Here is a 21,671-nt window from a genome sequence, read left to right as displayed (position 1 = left end):
GAACACTTTTCAACAACACATGCATACTTCAACTTTAAATTTAAACAGTTTTATTTACCTATAGACATTCAGAAGCATCGTTTTTGCCGCCATATTTAAGTTTGCCTGAGACAAGATAAAACTGCAACACATTTGCAAACTTGGTTAAGCTTTTTTCGAGAACTTGATTTGTTTCCCATGTTATTTTGCGTGAAGCTGATTCTATTAACCATGTTAAATATAGATACATATGATAATTCATTTCATTAAATTGAGGTTTCAAATTGAAATTTCATGTTATTATACATTGTTGTGTGCATGTATTTGAATTCGAATTGGTTACAATTTTGTTACAATAATAGTGTTGAATTTAAAACCAATAGGGTTACAAGTAGCAACACGCGTACGGGTTTAAACTATAATACAATCAAAGCTGTTTACGGAATGACAATGACAATCTTATAAAATGCACTTCACAAACTAATGAGATGACATTTCAGTACTTTTTGACTAACTTTGATGTAATAAAACAACAAATTACAGAACAATTTAAATTGACGCATTTGTAATAGTCCAATTATAATAATTACACACATAATCACATAACACACACACACACACACTTTGCATCAATTATTGTGTTTACAATATAAATCATAATTCTGATTTCTTCACCCTCCTGGAAATTTGCAGTTCCCGAACTCTCACGGGAAATTAATATATGAAAAAGATAAATGTTATAATGTTAAAGGGTAATGAGGTGATGAAAAAACAAATAGTTTGTTTGATATCTCGATATGCTGACTGGCTATAAAAGATAATACTTAATTTTATTTTTCTACCATCACTATGTTTCTGTTTAGCAATAAAAATATAAACAAAATGATATTCAAAAGTAAAAAATTATATTATATCATTTTGGCAAATAGTTAATAAGCAAGTAAATATTTCAACTGATTTTGTTAAAGAAAATGTTAACTGTTTCATACTGAGTTTTCTTTTGGAGCCAGGACGTGAACGGCACTGGTAAATGTAAGCTTCAAACTGTGTCCCTTACACCCGTCCACTTAGTTATAAGCAGAATGCAACAAATTATTATCTAAACGGTAATATTTGAACTCATTACCATCCGCCAATGTTTTATGCTCCTTGTAGATCGGTCAGCCCTTAAAAAATTTCTTTTTTCTTTTTTGGCCTTTTTTTGTTTTTTCTCCATTTGGGGGGGTTTAATTTTTCCAGTTTTGAAATGTATAATTAACCATTTTTCTAGATTTGTTTTTTAATTAGTTTTTTTGTATATTACTATGATTGCAAATTTCATTATCTCTCCCTTTAAAAACCCCTTTGTTAAGGTTCGCCCATTTTTTTTCTTTTACCTGCATTTTTTTTTTTGAGCCATACGAAATTTTTTTCTAGAATGGCAAAAAAAAAAATTTGCACATTGGAAAGACAAAAAATTACAAGACAACTGCAGACTTGGTTTGATTGAGTCTGTACATGAAGGAATAATGTAAAGTGCAACATCCCTCACGCCCCCTAGCACCGGCTTGAGCGGTACTCAATTTTTAACACTTAATAGTGCTGGCATCAATGATTCAGAAGGTCCAAAAAAATATAACAACACTGAAGTGAAGTACGGGGCAACTTTTACAGCTGCCACACAGCACTTGACACCTGCTGTTGTGAAGTTGGTAAAACTTGTTTAAACACGTGTCAATAACCAGTTTTTTAAAAGATCTACAAAGGCGTCAAACCATCAACATCCGTTGAATAGACATCTGCTTGTTTTAAATCTTTCCCTGAAAATATCCCAAAACCTATGTGAAAATAAAACAGTTGAATGTTTCATCCATTTTAAAATTTAGTGTGTAGTCGTGTTGATACACACGTACAACTTTCAATTATTGATTTACAATCAAATATTTGTCTTGATGTTCTTATCAGCAAGCTAAGTGGCATTACGTCCTTTGATTTGTTATGTTTAACTTAATGATAAAATAAAACCAATGAAAACCATACTAATTTAGATAGCTGGAATGTTATAACACGTTTTTTGCAAACCAATAATTTACAACTGATAACATAATTGTATTTGAAAACATTGACATGTTTTAATTTGTCATGGAGTTTTCATATCCATTAATTATTTTTTTCTAAAATTAACATTCTAACACTATCGGAATTTTTTCTATATAGACAAAGAAGGCCGGAAGCGTGCATTATTCTACAACAATGCACTCGCCGTTCTTATTATCTCCCTGTGTATTTTCACATTGAAGGCGCCATTTTGTTTAAAAATATCTGATAAATTAAAAAACAATTTTTTTCGAATTTTGTTGTGAAAACTATCTAGAATGAAAGAAAATGGTCTAACTAAGAAAATTAATCCGAACACCAATATCTTTAATTCAGTCGTTAACGCTGTACAGACGTTTAAAGTGTTGTTTACGTGACGTCACAATGTAGCGCCAAACAGCACGTGCAAAACAATCAAATCAAGTTCGCTATTTAATGTCGCAAACGAGTTTAGTTTTACATTTATTTCACTTTTAATAATTTGTATTTCGCTTGGAAAATTATAAACTGAAATAAATAAACAAACAAAGTTGTATCAACGTTTTCAAAATTCGTTATTTTCAAAATGTTTCTACAAACGGTAGATTTAACAGTTTTTTTTTTTCAACCCACTGGAACGGCCTCTAAAGAACGTTTCTATTGGAAACTCTGAGGCGAAAACAAATTCAACCACCAAACATAAAGTCCACGTTATAATAAAAATTATATTTTTTCTTGACGTATTAGAATGGAAATAGATATCAATCCTTCGTGCATTATTGTATAATAATGCACGTTTTTCGTTCAAATGCTTTGTAATTAATCACTCAGGCCTATCGGCCTTCGTGATTATATTACTACGCATTTGAACTCAAACCGTGCATTATTCTACAACAATGCACTCAGAATTGATATCTATTTCCTAAATAAAAGCATCTTTACAAACCTGGAAAAGATATCTTTTCTCGGAGAAATGAATGACAAGTTTATATCATTTTGTTCTCATTAATAATATGGACTGGACAGAGGGCAACAATAGTCGTGCATCGTTTAGTTCTTATCTTGTCAAATAAACTGAGTATTTTTTTAGTCTTTTTTTACATCTGTATGTTAGATTTCTTAAATGTCGAATATGTTAAGACGAAAGTTATCCAACATGCAACTGCGAAGGAAAAATGTTAGGTTAAGAACTTTCTGTCGGATTATTGCATTAATGTTATAAGTTACAATCTTACAATGGTCTTAATTCATACCTTTCAATCCAGTGAAATGTATCATGTCATAATGAGAAAACACCTGTGTTGTAATGTTTAAAGACATTAAATTATTACACAAAGTGTATATAAAGTCATGTTTAAGTGAAGAGCATTCACCTTATCTATTTTATGATCACATCCGTGTTATTTGTGCCGTGTGGCGGCTGTAAAAAGTCTCCCCGTACATTTAATCAATGATGTTATATTTTCGATCCTTGAAGATCGTTCAGCACGACATAATTGTTGTGCTTGTGGTATTTTTAGTTTCAACTTTTCTGCATTTTCTAGTTGGGTGGTTCCAATATTCCTACTTGAATAATGTTGAATCACCCTTAGGATATGTTGCCTTCTTTTTAAATTTGTCTTTTGACGTCTTATCTGTGATATGCAGGCTTCATAACCTCTGATCCCCTTTCAAAATTCCATTTTAATTAGTTCCGCCCATTGTTTTCTCGTTTAGGGCACATGCTTTTTATTACTTGGGGACGATACGCCGCTCTTCATGGAATGAAGTGTCACATTGAAGGTTCCATGATAACCGCCGTATGAACACATCTGCGGATGTTTCTAAATTCAAAATTTTACTATTTCATGTTTAAATGTTGAATTCTGCTTAAGCCGGTGCTAGGGGGCGTGGACGGTAACTTGCACTTTCCAGTACCGTCCATGAACAGGCTCAATCAAACCGAGCCTGCAACATTTTCAATTTTGTCGTGTTGGGCTTTCTTTAGGGATTCTGTATTTTTATCTATTTTATTATGCTGAATTCTATTTTAGCTGGTGCTAGGGGATATGGACGGTAGATTGCACTTTGCGGTACCGTCCATGAACAGGCTCAACCAAACCGAGCTTGCAGCATTTTTAATTCTGTCGTTTTGGTCAGTTTTTTTAGGGATTTTTATTTTCTCTATTATTTCACCTTATTACGTTACAAAATTACGTTTTTTTCTAAATGTACGAGTTATACTCTGAATTCTGTAAATAGAAATAATTATACGATTTATTCAAAAATAGCTTTAAGTTATTAGTTTGCTGTGAGAGAAGATTTTCTAAATAAATTCTTCTTTAATTTAAAAACACATTTAATATTTACTATATACTAACTCCTATTTACTTTGATGTTCATAAAATAATTGATCTTTGAGCAACCGGTGTTGGAATAGTGCGTGCTTTCTTACTCAACCAAGAAAGGAAAAAATGAAAAAAAAAAACAGTAATTGTTAATAAATATTTGAACATATGAAACTTGAAAATGATAATTAAACGTGATTGAACACGTGACCCTAGTTAATTTATTAAAATATAAACCATCGACAATCGATAAATGTACATTGCTGTTTCGAATTCAAAGCTTTTCCTAAACATTTCACAGACCCTATATATAATATAAAAGAGATGAATGTTTCATCCTTCATAACATCTAGTTTGCAGACGTGTTGGAAACAACTTTCAATTATTGACTTTCAATCAAATATTTGTCTTGATGTTCTCATTAGCAAGTTGATTTTCTCGACGCTCTCTGATTTGTTATAAACTAAATGATATTATCAAGCAAATGTTATATAAGTGAGAACAACACCCTCATTTAGATAGCTAAAATGTCATTTCGCGTCTTCTGCAAAGTAGTAATTTAAAACTGATAAAATAATAGTTTTGAAAACAGTGACATGTTTTAATTTGTTCATGAAAAAGTTTAAGTTTTTTTTAGCTTAGCAACCAAAGCTTTATAAAAGGTTTCTCCTGGTGCATGATAATGTTGGCTGCCCTTGACGCACAGTAATATTGGCTGCCATTGAGCATGTCAACAATTTATACACGAGGGAGGACTCATGCCAATATTACGAGATAAACAGCTATTATATATCCACGCTTGCTTTCAAACCTGCTTGAGTTATTGCCTCAAGTAACCACAAAAGCCATTTGATTTATTTGAATATTTTCAAAAGTAATACTTCACTGTAAAAACTGTTGAACAATATTTTATTTTTCAATATCAAAAATATTTAAAAAGTCAAAAAGTATAAGACTATTTAACAATTATACATATATCTGTGTATTCATAATGAACATTTCGGATTTCCTGGTCACATATACGTCAAGTCTGTTTGATTGGCGGAAAGCTTAATTGTTAAATATTTGTCTGGCTGTCAATTTGATATGGTGTTTAGACACTAAGAAGCACATTTAAGTTCTATATATCACATTTCAGGAGACATTAAAATGTCATTTAATTCGAAATTATCGTTTAATTCCTGAAATAGGCAATTAATGTATTATAAGGTCACCATTTGCTACAGTAAGAGTAAACTTATTATTTTTTGTTGGACACTATTTTTCGTGGACAGGTCGATCGACCATTATTAAGCAATGAATGTAAACTTTCTTGCTTCAGAATTACTGCTGCTGTTTGGGTATGAAACCACGTAGCAATTTATCCGAATAATTTAAGTTCATACTACTGATTTATTTCAAAGTCTTTTGTCTGCATTTGATAATTAAATAGAACAGAAGGGGGTATGATAAATCGTCTGAACTATATATATTCGTGTTTATGTCTAAATTGTATCGCACACACGCATTTCGACGATTACATTCCATTAACGTTTTACGTTTTCTAACCATATATATACTCTTTATTTCCGCTTTTCAGCGATTACAACATATACAACATGAAATATATATACAAACATATGATACATGATTATGACAAATGTACATTTATATATTATTAAAGAGACATAACAATTAAGTTCAAGTTAAATGGTTTTATATACATGTATAAGCTTCTATATGATTATATTTCTATATGATTATATTAGCATTATATCAAAGGTTATCTTAGAGCAATAAGTATTTAAGCGTAACAATAAAAACACATTTATATAATTGTTTTATACATATTTCATATTTAAATTTCATTTGAGTTATCATACTGATAATGCAATGTAATTATATATGGTTAAAATGCCTCAGTATTCAACCTAGTATCACACATCTTACCGAAACGAAATGTAAGCTATGTAAATTAGGCAATACCGCTTAAATATTTTCTGTCATTTGAAGTCCTTGTTTTTATTTAGATAAAACGTTTAGTTATTAAAAACTAAACAATCGTATATAAACTTACAAGCACTTTGTATGAAGTCTTTTTGGAGAAATTCAACTATGTCATATATATCCAAGGCACGAGGATTTAAGATAGTTCTTAAAAACGTCTCGCTGTTACATCCTTTCAGGAAGTTACTGAGTTCACAACTATATTGTTTTTCAACACTATTAAGGAAAGTTGTTCGAGTCTTTTTGAGTGAAATACAATTTGAGATTACATGGAGATTTAGGTCACTTGTTTGAGAACCACACTAGCTTCTTGCATGTTTTTACATCACTTTGCTTTGCTTCAACAACAACTTTAGCAATACATAATGCATGTTTTATTGAATTTAGAGAGTCGGAATTTCTCAATAATATTGATGGGCTTATATCGTTCTGTAAAACTTTGAAGCGCACAAAATTATCATAGCTACTCCTCATGCTTTCTGACCAATGTTTTGTATGATATTTAAAACTGTTCGTTTCCATTGTAACTTGTCAGGAAATATTGCTGTTTGTAAGTAGGATTCAACAATATGGAAAAAGTTATATTTTCTTAGAATTCTACAGACGTCAGGTATATATCCGCTTTGTCCACTAAACTGTCTGTTTGCATATAGGTGTAATCTGAAATTAAATATTTTTCTTGTCAATAAATTTGAAGGCATTGTGCACAGTTTCTGCAGGAAATTAAGCTTTCGTTTGTCAATTTCTGCTATAGCAGGTAACCATCCCAGCATGCTTAGAGCCATATCAGTTCGAGTTCTTCTAGGAAAGTGTTGAATGCATTTGGCAGCTAACCAGAATAATCTTTCCATCTTAAGGATATCAGTGTCTGTCAAATCATTCCATAATTCCGCTCCGTAAAAGGCAGTTGGAAATGTAACTTTTTTCACTAAAGAGGCCAAAACTAAGGGATTCACGTCGCCAGGAGTCTCGTCGATAGATAGAATAGAAAATAGAGATGAGCGGCCTTTTCGGATACGCGCTTCTACAGCACTTGAAAATTTTTGCGAATTGTGTAATTCAATGCCGGCGTGAGTAACCGAGTCCACCGGACGTAGGGAAGCACTTCCGAAATTAATATTTATATCTTTAAACGCATGTCTGCCAGAATTACCAAAGTGCATTAATTTGCATTTACTGTCATTGAATTCATATCCCCATCTGAATGCATATTTGTTCGCTATATTCAACTGGTGTTCAAGTGATTTAATGTTTGGCGACAGAATAACGATATCGTCCGCTAGCGTAGGGTTACCACTTCTTATGGATTCAATAACCGTTCCATGACCACTTAGCTGTAATGACTGAAGAAGTTCGTCTATAAAAAGGAGATACAGCCATGTTGATAAAATTCCTCCTTGACGAATACTTTGTTGTATTTTAAAGCTTTCAGACAAGATTCCGTTGACTAAGATGTGTCCGGTTAAGCCAGTGTAACTATTTATGAGCATTCTTAAAAATATTCCATGAATTACAAAGTTTTTCAATTTTATGAATAGCTCATTATGTCTAACATTATCAAAGGCACCAGCTGTGTCAAGAAACATAGCAAAGGTATTCGAATTTAGTTCACACTGATGAGCAATCGTTTCTTGAAGATTAAATGAAACCGTTATGGGACCTAAGTATTTTTGGTAAGCATTTTGCTGCTCGTTTGCAAAATTCTTTCTATTGGCTTGGGTCCATTTATCTAATCGTTCGTGCAGTATCTTTTCAAATGTTTTGTATACTACGGGTAATAGGCTAATTGGTCTATAGCTTTTTGGCGCATCTTGCGGTTTTCCATCTTTGTATATAGGAATAACTATACCAATTTTACAGTTACAAGGTATATATGATGTTTGAATCATAGCAGAAAACAGTTTTTGAAGATATTTATTTAAAACATCACCACCGAATAGTAAATGCTTGTTTACGACTTTGTCAATACCCGGTGCTTTGCGCTTTTTAAGCGACTTCAGGGCACTTTCGATTTCAGATAATTTCACCGCTTCAGATAAAATTTCATCGTCTTTATAGTCATCTGATTCTAAGAACTTTTTCACTTCAATGTCTAATTGATCTAAGAATTTAGAGTCAAATTTTTCATTATTTTTTTTTTTTTGGCGAAAATACCTGTCCAAAAAAATTCCTGAAAATTTCAGCAATTTCATATGGGTCACGCGTGAGAATGTCATTGTCTTTTAGATCTGTTACGTCTGAAGCTGATTTGCCATTTTTTCTGCGAAATAAGCTCCAGAAAAGGCGCATGTCACATTCTGCCGTTGTATTGAGTTCTTCATAATATTTATCTCGAAACATATGTATTTCCTCTTTTTGTGTATTTATAAAATGTCGCTTTGCAGATTTATACAGAATATAATTATTATCAGTCTGATCACGTGATCTCCCATTTAAAATCCATTGTATTTTTGCATTTCTTTGTTCAATATGGGCAGAGTTTAGTTTTGGCGACCAGTAGGGCTTTGCATGCTCATTATAAGTGCTTTTTGGTAAGGCGTTTTTTGAGGCACATTGAATTGCTGACACTATATGAGAATACAGAATTTCGATGCCATGAGGACTAGGAACAAAATCACTTAAATCAAATTCTAATAATTTTGTTTCTAGATAATATGAGTACATTTGAAGATCATTGTCTGTACATTTATTCCATGCTATATGATCAGTTTTCGAGATATACGCCATGATATATCCACTTATCACAGTGCATATCGGTTGATGATCCGAAACTGAGCAACAATCGTCATCTATAATGTTACATTTAGTAATTAAGTCATTTCTCGATTTAGAAATCATAACCCCGTCTAGCATTTTACGTGTGGCTTAAAGGTATAATCTAGTCCATTCGTTCGTGTTTACTCTCAAATTGTTTTGATTAAGGAACTGTATCAGAGCTGTTTGTCCTTTTGTCAAAAGATTCTGTAAAATGTAAATTTACGTTCCAATCAGCACAAAAAAGAACGGTTCCCAAGGGTGAGTAGGTATCGTAAAGACTCTGTAAGTTGTCTAAGCATTCTTTGTATTCTTCCTCGGTATAATTCACAGATGGCATATAAATGCTGAAGATATATACTGGAAGCATATTTTCACAATAAAGTTGAATACCAACAATTCTATGAGAGTTTGTGTTTAATATTGATTTTGTACTAAAAGCAAGTGATTTCTTATAAAGGATGCTCACACCTCCTTTGCCGCATTTTACCAAACTTACATCACATACTGTGAGGGCCTTATAATTCCCGTGAATTGTATCTAGAAATGAGGAGGTAATTGGCTTAAGCTTATGTTCAATGATGCACGCTATATCTATATTATATTGACACATTTGCAATGATCTCCCCACCCCCATTATCCTGTGTACAATGTGTACATGAAGAGAAACCATTGTTGTAACAGCGGATGTTTCATTTTGTGTTTCTTTCCTCCAATCTTGACTCGTTTCTGTTCATACTCGTGTATCGACGATCGATGCACCAAACCGGTTTTCATGGACAATATTTGCATTTTATAGCTAAAAATGTTCAATTCAATGCGTATATCAGTTCTATCAAACAATATGTTCAAATATTTTTAATTTCATATTTTCTATTTTTATATTATAATGCATTTTTTATTGATATCTTTCAAGAGGTAACTACCCGTGAGTCAGATATAGGCTATTCATGAAATACTTGACCCGGTAGAAACATTATTGATGACGTTATTATGTCTTACAATGGTTTATCTTAAGTTAACAACTCGTCATACTCTGACGTCTATCAAAGACCACCTTTAAGTGCTAGGTTAGTAATCTTTCAAATGCAGTGAATGGAAAGTCATATAAAGCAAATATTGAACAGAATTTTGTTTTGAATCGTCCCAGAACCATTAACCGCAGATTGCTATTTTCTAGTGAAAAAGTTTCTTAAGGATAACTGGATTTTTATCCTGTATATGTTCAATTTTATTAGTATCCGGTGAAGACGTCTAATGACAACTGGAAATTAATTGCATTTCAAGTTTACAATCATAACAATTTATTCATGATTATGTTTGAAATGATCCAGTTTTCAATTCAAATGTTCTTGTATGTAAAACTGAAGACGACGTCAGAACATTATTTTACTTCATTTTCAAGTACTGATTAAAAGGCGAATGAAACGTTTACAGGTTTCCCGGACCTTAAATAATTCAACCGATTTACAAAAAATTATCTTACGATTCCGCAAGGTTTTATCATAAATTGGATGTTGGCGAGTCCGTAAAATGAGGATTCAAAATATGACGTTGTGAAAATCGTCCAACTAAAAAACATTAATTTAAGTTATAAATCAAATTTTGACTAAAATCTTCAACATAATATATCATATATTAAATGTATGACAAAATGTGTCAATCATGTATCCACATAGTACAACTACTTCTTAATCTTGTCATACATGCAATATAACAAAAATCTTCTACATTATATATCATATATTACATGTATGACAAAATAAAGAAGAAGTTGTACTTTGTGGATACATGATTGACACATTTTGTAGATTACGGATAGCGGACATATTCTCCCGTGAACATAATTCATAAATCAGAAGGAGAAAATATCCTCCAGGAAATTAATATCTCGTTGTCGTTGAAAGAAAAGAAACCTTTCAGCAAAAAATCTCTAAAAGCTGCTTATTGCTATATCTACTAGCAAATCAGAGCGTTTTACTGACAGAGGAAAAAAGTCATGATATAAAACGAAGAATGTTTGAACCTCATAATACGCGAAACAACGCACTTTCGACCCCGGAATGTTTTTGTTTAAAAACATGTTGCTCCCCCTCGTCGCCTATAAAAAATTTTGACTTGTGAGAAGCTTAAAATGACTCCAGGTCGATCATAAGGTAACGTATAACCAACGCTGAAAAGCCTTTGACTCTATCTCAATCCCTTGAGAAGTTGCAGCACTTTGAAATACATTTTGACGGAAAAAATTTAGACAAAGTAGTGTTTTTTGGCAATTTTGAGATGTCCCTCGTTGCCATGGTAACAATAAATTAAGACTGAGCGTGTCATTACAAAGGCAATGGTCCAGTCAACATTTGTGCCAAGTTTGCTTAGTATTGAAGCATTTTTCATAGTTTCATAGCAGTTTGATTTTGTAACACGAGACTTTTCAGTGAAAACGGCCATTTTTCACAATATGCTTATGAGGAAAAGGGTTAATATGTTCATTTACATCGCCAAAACTCTTTCTCTATTTTTCAAGAATAAAAACTCCATTTATTAATTTGATTCCGTGTAACTATACATGTATACTTTTGGGGTAAAATATTTGCATTTATTTTTTTCGTTACTGAAGTGTTACATGTAGCATTCAAACCATTCAAATAATAAAAAAACATTTAGTACCCACAGCAATATCGCTATATAATGACAGCAATAACGCTATATAATGAGTAAAGTTCCTAATTTACAATATAAAAGCTGCATTTTTTGCATAAACATTTCTAAATTGAAGTGAGAATGAAATTACTAGTAATCGCTTGTTAGCTGGTAAACCTACTATAAAACTTGTATAATAAATGTATAAATTTAGATTAAGTCCACTATACTACTATGTATTAAATATCTATTTTCATCGGCATAAAAATATTCGTAAGCATTGTTTTTTTCCAATTATGTTTGCTTAAGACAAATTAAAACTGCAAGAGATTTGCAAACTCGGTCGATTTCTTTAACTTTAAAAGATTAAAGTTAAAACATTATTGAATTCGTTCTCCATGCTATTTGTGAAAAAATTGATGCTGTTGATAGTACTGAAAATATGTATGTTAGATAAAACCTTTCATTCAATGAAGGTTTTAAAGTGAAATGTCATGTTATTTTACACTTGTGTTTCTATGAGTTAGCCTTTCATTGGTTTTTGTATTTGATTCAAACAAAAATGATAGCAAAGTAGAAACAAGAGATTCAAATATGTCGGTATCAAAGCTGTGTGTTGTATGACATCAGCAATGCTATAAAATGTGTTTTACAATCTTTTACAAAGTTCGTTCATTCATTTGTTAATAATGTATCTAATGAGATGAAATGTCAAACATTTCCTTTTTAAATGCCATGATCGTTAACAGGTTCTTGAAGGATATTAACGAGTAGATTTAGTTCCTGTTTGATTTTATTCCTTTCAAACATTTATTGACTACTTAAACAAAATATCATGCATTCTAAGGTTTTAACTTGATACTCATTTTGTAACATTGTACTAGTGCAACTTTTTGTGTGCTGTAATTGTAGTTTGCTTAAGACAATTTAAAACTGTAACTAAATTGCAAACTCGGCCAAGGTTTATTTTCTAAAGATAAAAAACATCATTTGTTCTCCGGGTTATTTCTGTTTAGTTGATGCTATTTACCTTGCTATATATAGATACATCAGATAACACATTTCAATTTAATGGAGGTTACAAATTGAAATGTCATGTTTCTATGCACCAGTGTTTGCATGTATTAGCCTAAAATTGGTTAGTTCATTGTAGAATTCTGCTTAAGCAGCTGGTGCTAGGGGACGTGGACGGTAGTCTGCATTTGACAGTTTCGTATATGAATAGGTTCAATCAAATAGAGCCTGTGTCGTATAACGGAGGAAGAACTCACAGATGTTAAATACTTTTAATATACAAATACAAACACACAAGTGAACGAGTGGAATACCAAATCCGAACTCTCCTCTGACATTTGAGAATAGTATATATAATATCAACCTGTCCTAAGGACATTTTATAATGTATATAAATACACACGTATAGAGTTACATATATTTAATTCATTTTGACATAAGATCAATCCGCATGTATCCTGCACTATAATATTCATTAAATCAAAGTCATGTTCCCATAGATCACATTATGAAATAAAAACCTTAATATATGTATATACATGTTGACTTGTCATTCTTTTTGAATATAGCGTGTATGACTCATTAGCCTGTGCAACCAGCTATACGACAATTCCTCCTTTACTTATATAAAAAAAAATTAAAAAAAAAAGTATTAAACAAGGTATTAAATATCAAATATTTCAAACTCGTTCTAACAAATTAAAAAAAAAAATCTAAAATCAACTTGACATCTGTTTTACCCCTAAGGTAAGGATGTTATACATCAACCTTTTGTCACTTTATTTTAAAAGAAAAAATCACCTTAGGTAATATCCGGTCAGGGATGGCCGGTCAGAGATGTTATCTAATGACTTTTTATTACTTTATTTTTAAAAGAAAAAATCACCTTAGGTCATATCATCTCTGATTTGTCAATTGAATATCGTGTGTAACCTTTTCATGTTTGAATTCATTTTAATAGAGAAATTTGGATAGATACAATGTAGCACAGGTAAGTTTACTTTTGATATTAGTTTTAAAAAGTTTTGAATAAGTACAATGATAATTATTGTTAAATGTTCGATTAATCTTTATGCAAAAAAATACAAAAATAATATGTTAAAGTAACATAAGGTAAATATTATAGCTTTATAAGTTTTTCAATAAATATTAAATTTCCTTTATTTCATCATAAAAAAGAAAAAAAAGTTAATTTCTAGAGATCAAGAAAACATAAAACAAACAAATAAGTTAACAATTTTCAAAGAACAAATTATTTTTAAGAATATATATTAGAAAAACTTTAAGGTATAAAATTTAACAGAATTATATATGTATGATAAGAGTAGAAAAAGATATTTATATACGAAAATGTTTAAAAAATATTATAAACAATTGATAATTGATAAAATGTCCAGGTGTTTCATTTCCTGTAAAAACGTGTATTGTGCATGCACATTGAACACTTCCTGTGACAGGTATATTTTTTGTAACAGGTACTTGCTGACATCGGTATGGCTTGGTGGTCGTGACGTGTCCGGGAATTTCAAATCGTTGGTATGTAGCTTTATAAAGTATAATTTTAAATTGACACTCATAATTGTTCATAAATGTTTGATGTTCTTGAAGATTCTTTTAAATTTGTATATATGTATTTGATATGTGTAAACGTATACTTTATACACAAGTTGATAAAGTTATATTCGAATATTTATGGCACATCTGTAAACGCTGTTCTTGTTTCGTCGTTGTAAAAAGAATGTCTTGTATTGAACAATACAACAAAGTGATGATAGATCTATAATTCTTCATTTATGTAGCAATGTTTTTGAGTAAAAGATAATTAAATTAACAGTTTGCTGTTGCACGATTCTCGCAATTGTTTATGTGATATTTATTTTGGATATCTCTGTCGCGCACAAATAATTATTTTGATAAGAAGTTGTCATCAGTATTTTTTGGGGGGGTTTTGTTTTTAAGTTTATATAACACATAGAAAAATACATTCTTTTGATAAACGGAAGTTTTGAGCTTCTCTGGTTGAAGACAGGAACAAAAGTTTATTTGATTCCACAATTTTGTTGTTGTTGTTGTTGACGGCTGTAACAGCATAGTTATGTATTTGAAACATCGTAGACGTTTATTTCATACAATTTTACATCGAAGAAGGTGTTTATGGATCTGCATGGTTTTACATCGAAGAAGGTGTTTATGGTTATATCTGCATGGTTTTACATCGAAGAAGGTGTTTATGGTTATATCTGCATGGTTTTTGTTGTACATAGTTTGACATCGTAGAGGCTGACTGTAATATTTCTAGTCAGCCGGTGTTTTACTGTACCGGCGAATTCGCTCGCACCTCTCTGTCTTGGCTGGACGACAAGTGATCGTTAGACCATTATTTTGCATTTTCGTCCGTTGTCAGATCGGTTAATAGATATTATATACAATAAACATAATTTTGTTTTTTCAGATATTTGAACAACAAGACAACTGTCATAAAATGCATAGGATAAGAATTCCAATGAAAGATGTTCTCTAGTGTAAGTATCTTATTTATGTAATACTTGATATTTAAAATTTTACTTTTCATATTGAATTTTTAGACATATTTTGTTAGTTTTAACTAAGCTATTAACTTTAGTTTATTTCGACAATAAGACTTATCCCAATTTAAACTTTATTTAATGATTGTGCGTTGACAGTTGAAACATGTATGTATACACGTGTTATTCTAATATTTAATAAAGTAAATAATCAATTTGAAACTCATGATTAAGCTCTGTCATTTACTTCGAAATGCATTTGAATTAACCTATCTATTAATAAACATATAGCGAATAACGATCATTTTAAGCAATAAAAAAATAAAAGATATATATTTCTAATAAAAGCAAATTAAAAATTGATATAAATGAATACAACCACCAAAAATATAAAGATATATGATTAAATAATATAATTTTCTGTTTTGTTTTATTATCGTTTCTTGTAACATATATATTTTTTTCTTTCTATAATAACTATTTACAATGCCTGAGGTCTATTTACCGAAAATTAGTATAGCATATAACACGGAATATAACGTTCTATAACATACTGGCTAATCCTTGTAGAAACATTTTAACATTCGGTTTCTAGCGTTTATTATTACTATGTACCTTTGTGTTTGCTTTACCAGATACTTTATATCGAGGTTTTACAATACTTTTCTTTTTCGTAGAAATAGAGTTTATAAACATTTCATTATCTGAATTATCATCAGCCATTGAATCTGACTGAATAGCATTATATGCTGCTTGTGACTGAGGATTGCTATTTACTTGTATGGAATTTGAGTCTGATAATTCTGAATCAGTCTGCGATTGCATTTCTTCTGAATGTGCATTACTTTGAGTATTGTCATTATTTGAAATTTGTTGTTGTTGTCGAAGATGTTTCTGTAATTCGGCTAATGGAATATCATCTTCACTATCAGAATTTGACCTTTCTTTTCTTACATTCTTAGCAACTTGGGGTTATTCTGATTCTGGTATTTCTGAAGCATCATTAGTATCGCTATTTTCAGGTGTAACTACAAATGTGGCATTTCTTTTTGGTCTGCCAGTATTATCTGCTTTTGGTATTGACCAGTCATTAATATTTGCAAGCCTAATTTGTTCTGCATGGACTTTAACTGTTGAATTGTCAAATTGATTTTTTATTATATAAGTTAATGGTGACCTTTTCTCCATAATTCTATAAAAGGCTTCCAATTCACATCTAGTTTTCTTCTCTTACGAAAATTCTTATAGAATACTGGATCGCCTATTTCAAATTTGATATCTTTTGCGGTCTTATCTGCGTAGCTAGCTTGTTCGCGTTTAGCTTTTTTAAGGTTTTTATAAACAGATAGAAAAGAATTATGTTGTTCTTGTAATGCAATTTTGTGATACTCTTCGCCATGATAGCGCTGCCTTGGTTGTAGCAACAGGTCAACCGGTAATATTGCGTCACGGTTATATAACAAATAAAATGGACTATGCTTTGAAGTCCTAGAGACATTGAATCTAAGTGCGGCTAGTGTCATGTTAAGATGAATATCCCATTGTTTGAGATTTCCCTGGATTCTTTTAGCTAAGATATCATGTATGACATGGTGAGAACGTTCATTTTTAGCGTTTCCGGCAGCATGATAGGTAGTTGTACGCACGTGATCAATTTTTAACTGTTTAAGTGTTTCTTTAAAAGCATTACTTGTGAATTCTAATCCATTGTCAGTGACAATTTGTAATGGACATGCGTATCTAGGGTAAATTTCTTCTAATAGTAAATGTATAATTGTATCAGTACTTTTGTCAGCAGTAGGGAAACACTCGGGATAACAACTGTAAAGGTCAATAAAACAAATAATGAAGCGGTTACCACTCATTGTTTTTTCATAGGGCCCTATAACGTCGATACTCATGGTCTGGAATGAATACATTGGTACTCTTGTTTCGCCCATAGGTGCTTTTATTTTTGTAAGATTACGTGACTGACAATCAACACATTTAGAAACATATTCATACAATTCTTTGAACATATTTGGCCAAAAATATTTTTGTTTAATTGTTGTAAATAACCTCTGTGTTCCTGGGTGACCATTATTTAAATGATATTGAGTAATGACAAGGTGTTTTAAGTGTTGCGGAACAAACAATCTAAGATTAGGATTATTATTTACATTAGACAGATAATAAAGAACTTGGTCAATTTCTAAATATTTGCTCTGCACTGATTTAGTTGGCTGTCCGTGACGTAGTAACATTTTCAGTTCAAGAATAGTTTGATCTTTATCCTGCTCTGAGGCCATATTTAATTTTTCGAATTGTTTAATATATTCTACAATTGGCTCTTGAAATTAGTATTCTTTGTTTGCTATTTCTTTGGCATTAAAGTGCGTAGAATCAAAAGCATTTACTTCATAGCTTTCATCAGTTTTCACAGCATGTACATTATCATTATTTGAATCATTACTTGAATTTGAGACTGTTATTTCGAAGGCATTGTCATTTATATCAGGCTCATAAAGTTCAATATCGGACTTGTTAGTATTTTTATCATCAGCTGGAGGTCTAGAAAAGAAATCGACAATTATATTTAATTTTCCTGGCAAATATTCAATTTTACAGTTATAGGCAGAAATATTTAAAGCCCAAAGCTGAATTCTTTTGTTTTTGCATAGGTGCTTCTAGAAGATATTTTAAAGGTTTATGGTCTGTAAATATAGTTAACTCTGCATTATGTAAATAAACATCTAATTTTTGTAACGCATAATGAATACTGAATGCTTCTTTTTCTATGGTACTGTACTTTCTTTGAGATTCACTTAATTTATGAGATAAGAAGTATATGGGTTTTTCAATACCAGATTTGTCACATTTCTGACTTAAACATGCTTCGACCACTAAATCTGAGGAGTCCGTGTATAGAATATAAGGCTTATTTGGGTCTGGGAATGCTAAAAGTGGAATACGTGTTAACATTTTCTTTAATTGTTCAAAACTTTCTTGACATTCTTTTGTACATTTAAACAAAATACGTTTTCTTGTAAGATTGATTAGAGGTTCAACAATTTTAGAATATTTAGGGCAAAATCTTCTATAAAAAACCAGCAGCACCAAGTAAAGATCTGACATCTTTAACACATTTTGGTACCGGAAGTGACCTAATAGCTTTTACTTTTTCTGGGTCTGGTTTTATACCTTCATGATCAATTATAAAACCAAGGTACTTTGTTTGTTGCTGAATAAAACTGCACTTTTTCAGTTTAAGTTTTAATTTATGCTCTTTAAGCTTTGAAAATACTGTCTGTATATGTGATAAATGTTCATTTAATGACTTCGAAAATATTAGAATGTCGTCAAGATAACTGACAGCAAATGCCTCTAAACCTTGTAAGACATGTGACATGAGTTCTTGGAAAACTCCAGGGGCAGAAACTAGGCCAAAAGGGGTCACGTTGAACTCGAACAAGCCTCGGAATGTCGTAAAAGCCGTTTTTTCCTTGTCTGATTCATGCACGGGTATTTGCCAAAACCCTGATCGCATGTCTAGTGTTGTAAAATATTTTGAAGACCCTAGTAGAGTTAAAATATCGTCAATTAATGGGAGAGGATATGATGTTGGCTTTGTAATTTTATTCAATTGTCTAAAATCAACACAAAACCGTTTACTGCCGTCACGTTTTCCGACAATAACAACAGGAAATGAATAAGGGCTATGACTTCTTCTTATAATATTAGCATCTAACATCTCATCGATTGCGTCACTCATAAATTTTCTATTGTTTAAAGGTGTGCGATATGGGCTTAATTTGATTGGAGGATGATTACCTGTTGGTATTTTCATGGTTACAGTATCTGTCTGTGATAATTCAGAATCTTTATTTGCGAAAATATTTCTATTTTTCCTTAATAAGTCTCTAACAATATTAAAATGCTCTGAAGGTGTATGAATATCACGTTCGAAATCGTTGTTAAGAGGGGAAGTTGTTTGAAGAGCCTCTGTGACCGAGTTAATGCTCTCAACTTCTGAAACTTTAGCAAGTACTGAATCTCGTTTCAATCTTATAGTTTTATGTGTATTATTGACAATCATAATAGGAAATCTTCAGTCAACCGAAAGTTTCATTAAAAAAATTTTTATCATAAGACCTGGTTCAGAAGCAATCATTCCAGTTTCTATACTTTTTAATTCATATAATTTATCATTTTCCAAGCCTGGATTTTGTTTTAACTTAGCAGTGCACACATTAACTGTTTGAGGTTTCAGAATAACATCCTGCTTTAATCTAACAATTGATGCAATATGGATATCTTCTTCGAGGGGTACATATGTATTATTAACTCTTAAGCAGCCTAAATCAAAATATAATCTAACGCCATTTTGTGTTAACCAATCACGGCCTAAAATAATATTTCTATTCATTTTAGAAACAACATAGAATTTTTGAGTTGTTTCTGTTTTCCCTATTTGAAAATTAAGATTTATATAACCATCTATATGTAAATAATTTCCGTCAACTGAACATAAATTAATTTTCTGTTTTATAAGTTGAGGGGGATTCTTCAATTTTCTATATATTCTGCGATGCAGAAGACAAACTTCAGCACCTGAATCTACTAACGATCTGTATTTATTTTATAGTTTTTAATTTTAATCAAACACGAATTAGGGCTTCCAGCTAATGCTATACTAAATTTTGGTATTTTATCGTTCCTGTCAATGACCCCGTTGTGACAGGAACTTGCTAGTTTTCCTGAAAATTTATTTTGTTTCTGTCGTAAAAAGTTTGTTTACGACATTCACGCATAATATGACCAAAATTATTACATTTCCAGCACTTAATCTTTGATTTCAAACTATTATTGCTATTATTTTTCCTATATCGTGAAAAATTTTGTCGGTGAAATACACAATATATTTCATTTTTCCTAAATCTACAACTACGTACATGGTGACCTGGTCTCTTACAGTACATGCAAAAATTTCTTGTATAATAATGATTAGAATTATTTGCTCTGTAATTATTGTATTTTGCGTGATTTTGAGAATAAGAAAATTTTACTCTGGCAGAAAATCTAGCTCTGAAATTCTGTTCATTCATTGCGCAAGTAATTGCTTCTTGTAAAGTTTTTGGCTTTTCTCTCATAAGTTTAAGTTTTAAATAATTATGCGCTAAATTATCCGTAAACAATTCTACTAACTGAAGTTCAATTAAACTATTATCTCCTAATTTATAATTTTCATAAGCGGTTTCAGCACAATTAATAAATTTTTCCCCAAAAATTTGAACACTTTCTCCCAAATCTTGTTTTAAATTTCTCAAAAGATAAAATTCATGATGTAAATATTTAATTTCCCCAAATCTAGTACTTATTTCTTCTTTTAATTGTTCCCACGAATTACGATGATTATCACGCAAATATCTACAAATAAAATCGCTTACAGTCCCTTTACTTGATTGAAATGCGACTAAGTTTATTTTATTATCATCCAAACCTTTTAAAACAGCATATTTTTCTATAGATTTTATCCAGTCATTAAAATATTTAGAATTTCCATCAAAATTTTGTACTATTTCTGATAAACCCTGTGTACCTATGACAGTTGAAATATTGTTTAATTTATCCGACAAATTTTCAAAAATTGTAGCTATTTCTTGATCTGACATCTTCAAAATTAGCAAATTACAGGTATATAAACGATCACTCACCTTTAATTTTCTATTTCAGGTACTTCGTTGTGTCCCGCTGTCCAAAATCGTCGCTTCGACATCGCTGGTCTTAGGTGCCAAATCAACCGTTGTCGTATAACGGAGGAAGAACTCACAGATGTTACATACTTTTAATATACAAATACAAACACACAAGTGAACGAGTGGAATACCAAATCCGAACTCTCCTCTGACATTTGAGAATAGTATATATAATATCAACCTGTCCTAAGGACATTTTATAATGTATATAAATACACACGTTTTAGAGTTACATATATTAATCATTTTGACATAAGATCAGTCCGCATGTATCCTGCACTATAATATTCATAAATCAAAGTCATGTTCCATAGTGCACATTATGAAATAAAAACCTTAATATATGTATATACATGTTGACTTGTCATTCTTTTTGAATATAGCGTGTATGACTCATTAGCCTGTGCAACCAGCTATACGACACCTGCAGCATTTTTAATTTTACCCGTGTTGGGCTTTCTTTAAGAATTTTGTTTTCCTTTATTTAACAATTTAAATAGTATTTGATTTAAATTGATATAGTTACAAAATAAATACCGAAGTTATAATTCTTATACAATTGAAGTTGTTTGAGGAATGGCATCAGCAATGCTCTTAAATGTATTATAATCTGCGTTGTTATTGCATTTATGCACATTTTGACATTAATGTTTCAACTT

At 31.1% G+C, this 21,671-nt stretch overlaps 1 long non-coding RNA gene across 1 annotated transcript; it reads left to right on the top strand.

The window, feature by feature from the left end:
* The first annotated feature begins 14,225 nt into the window (after positions 1–14,225).
* LOC132754512 (uncharacterized) lies at positions 14,226–21,430 on the top strand. The gene is made up of 3 exons (XR_009629090.1): positions 14,226–14,288; positions 15,205–15,274; positions 20,990–21,430. It is a non-coding gene; the product is annotated as an uncharacterized LOC132754512 (long non-coding RNA).
* Positions 21,431–21,671: the final 241 nt, after the last annotated feature.

Source organism: Ruditapes philippinarum, unplaced genomic scaffold (assembly GCF_026571515.1).
Source record: "Ruditapes philippinarum isolate M1 unplaced genomic scaffold, ASM2657151v2 ctg2538_1_1_1_1, whole genome shotgun sequence".
Taxonomy (NCBI): Eukaryota; Metazoa; Mollusca; class Bivalvia; order Venerida; family Veneridae; genus Ruditapes; species Ruditapes philippinarum.
Note: the sequence above shows the minus strand (reverse complement) of the source record. Positions and strands in the feature narration are given on the sequence as shown.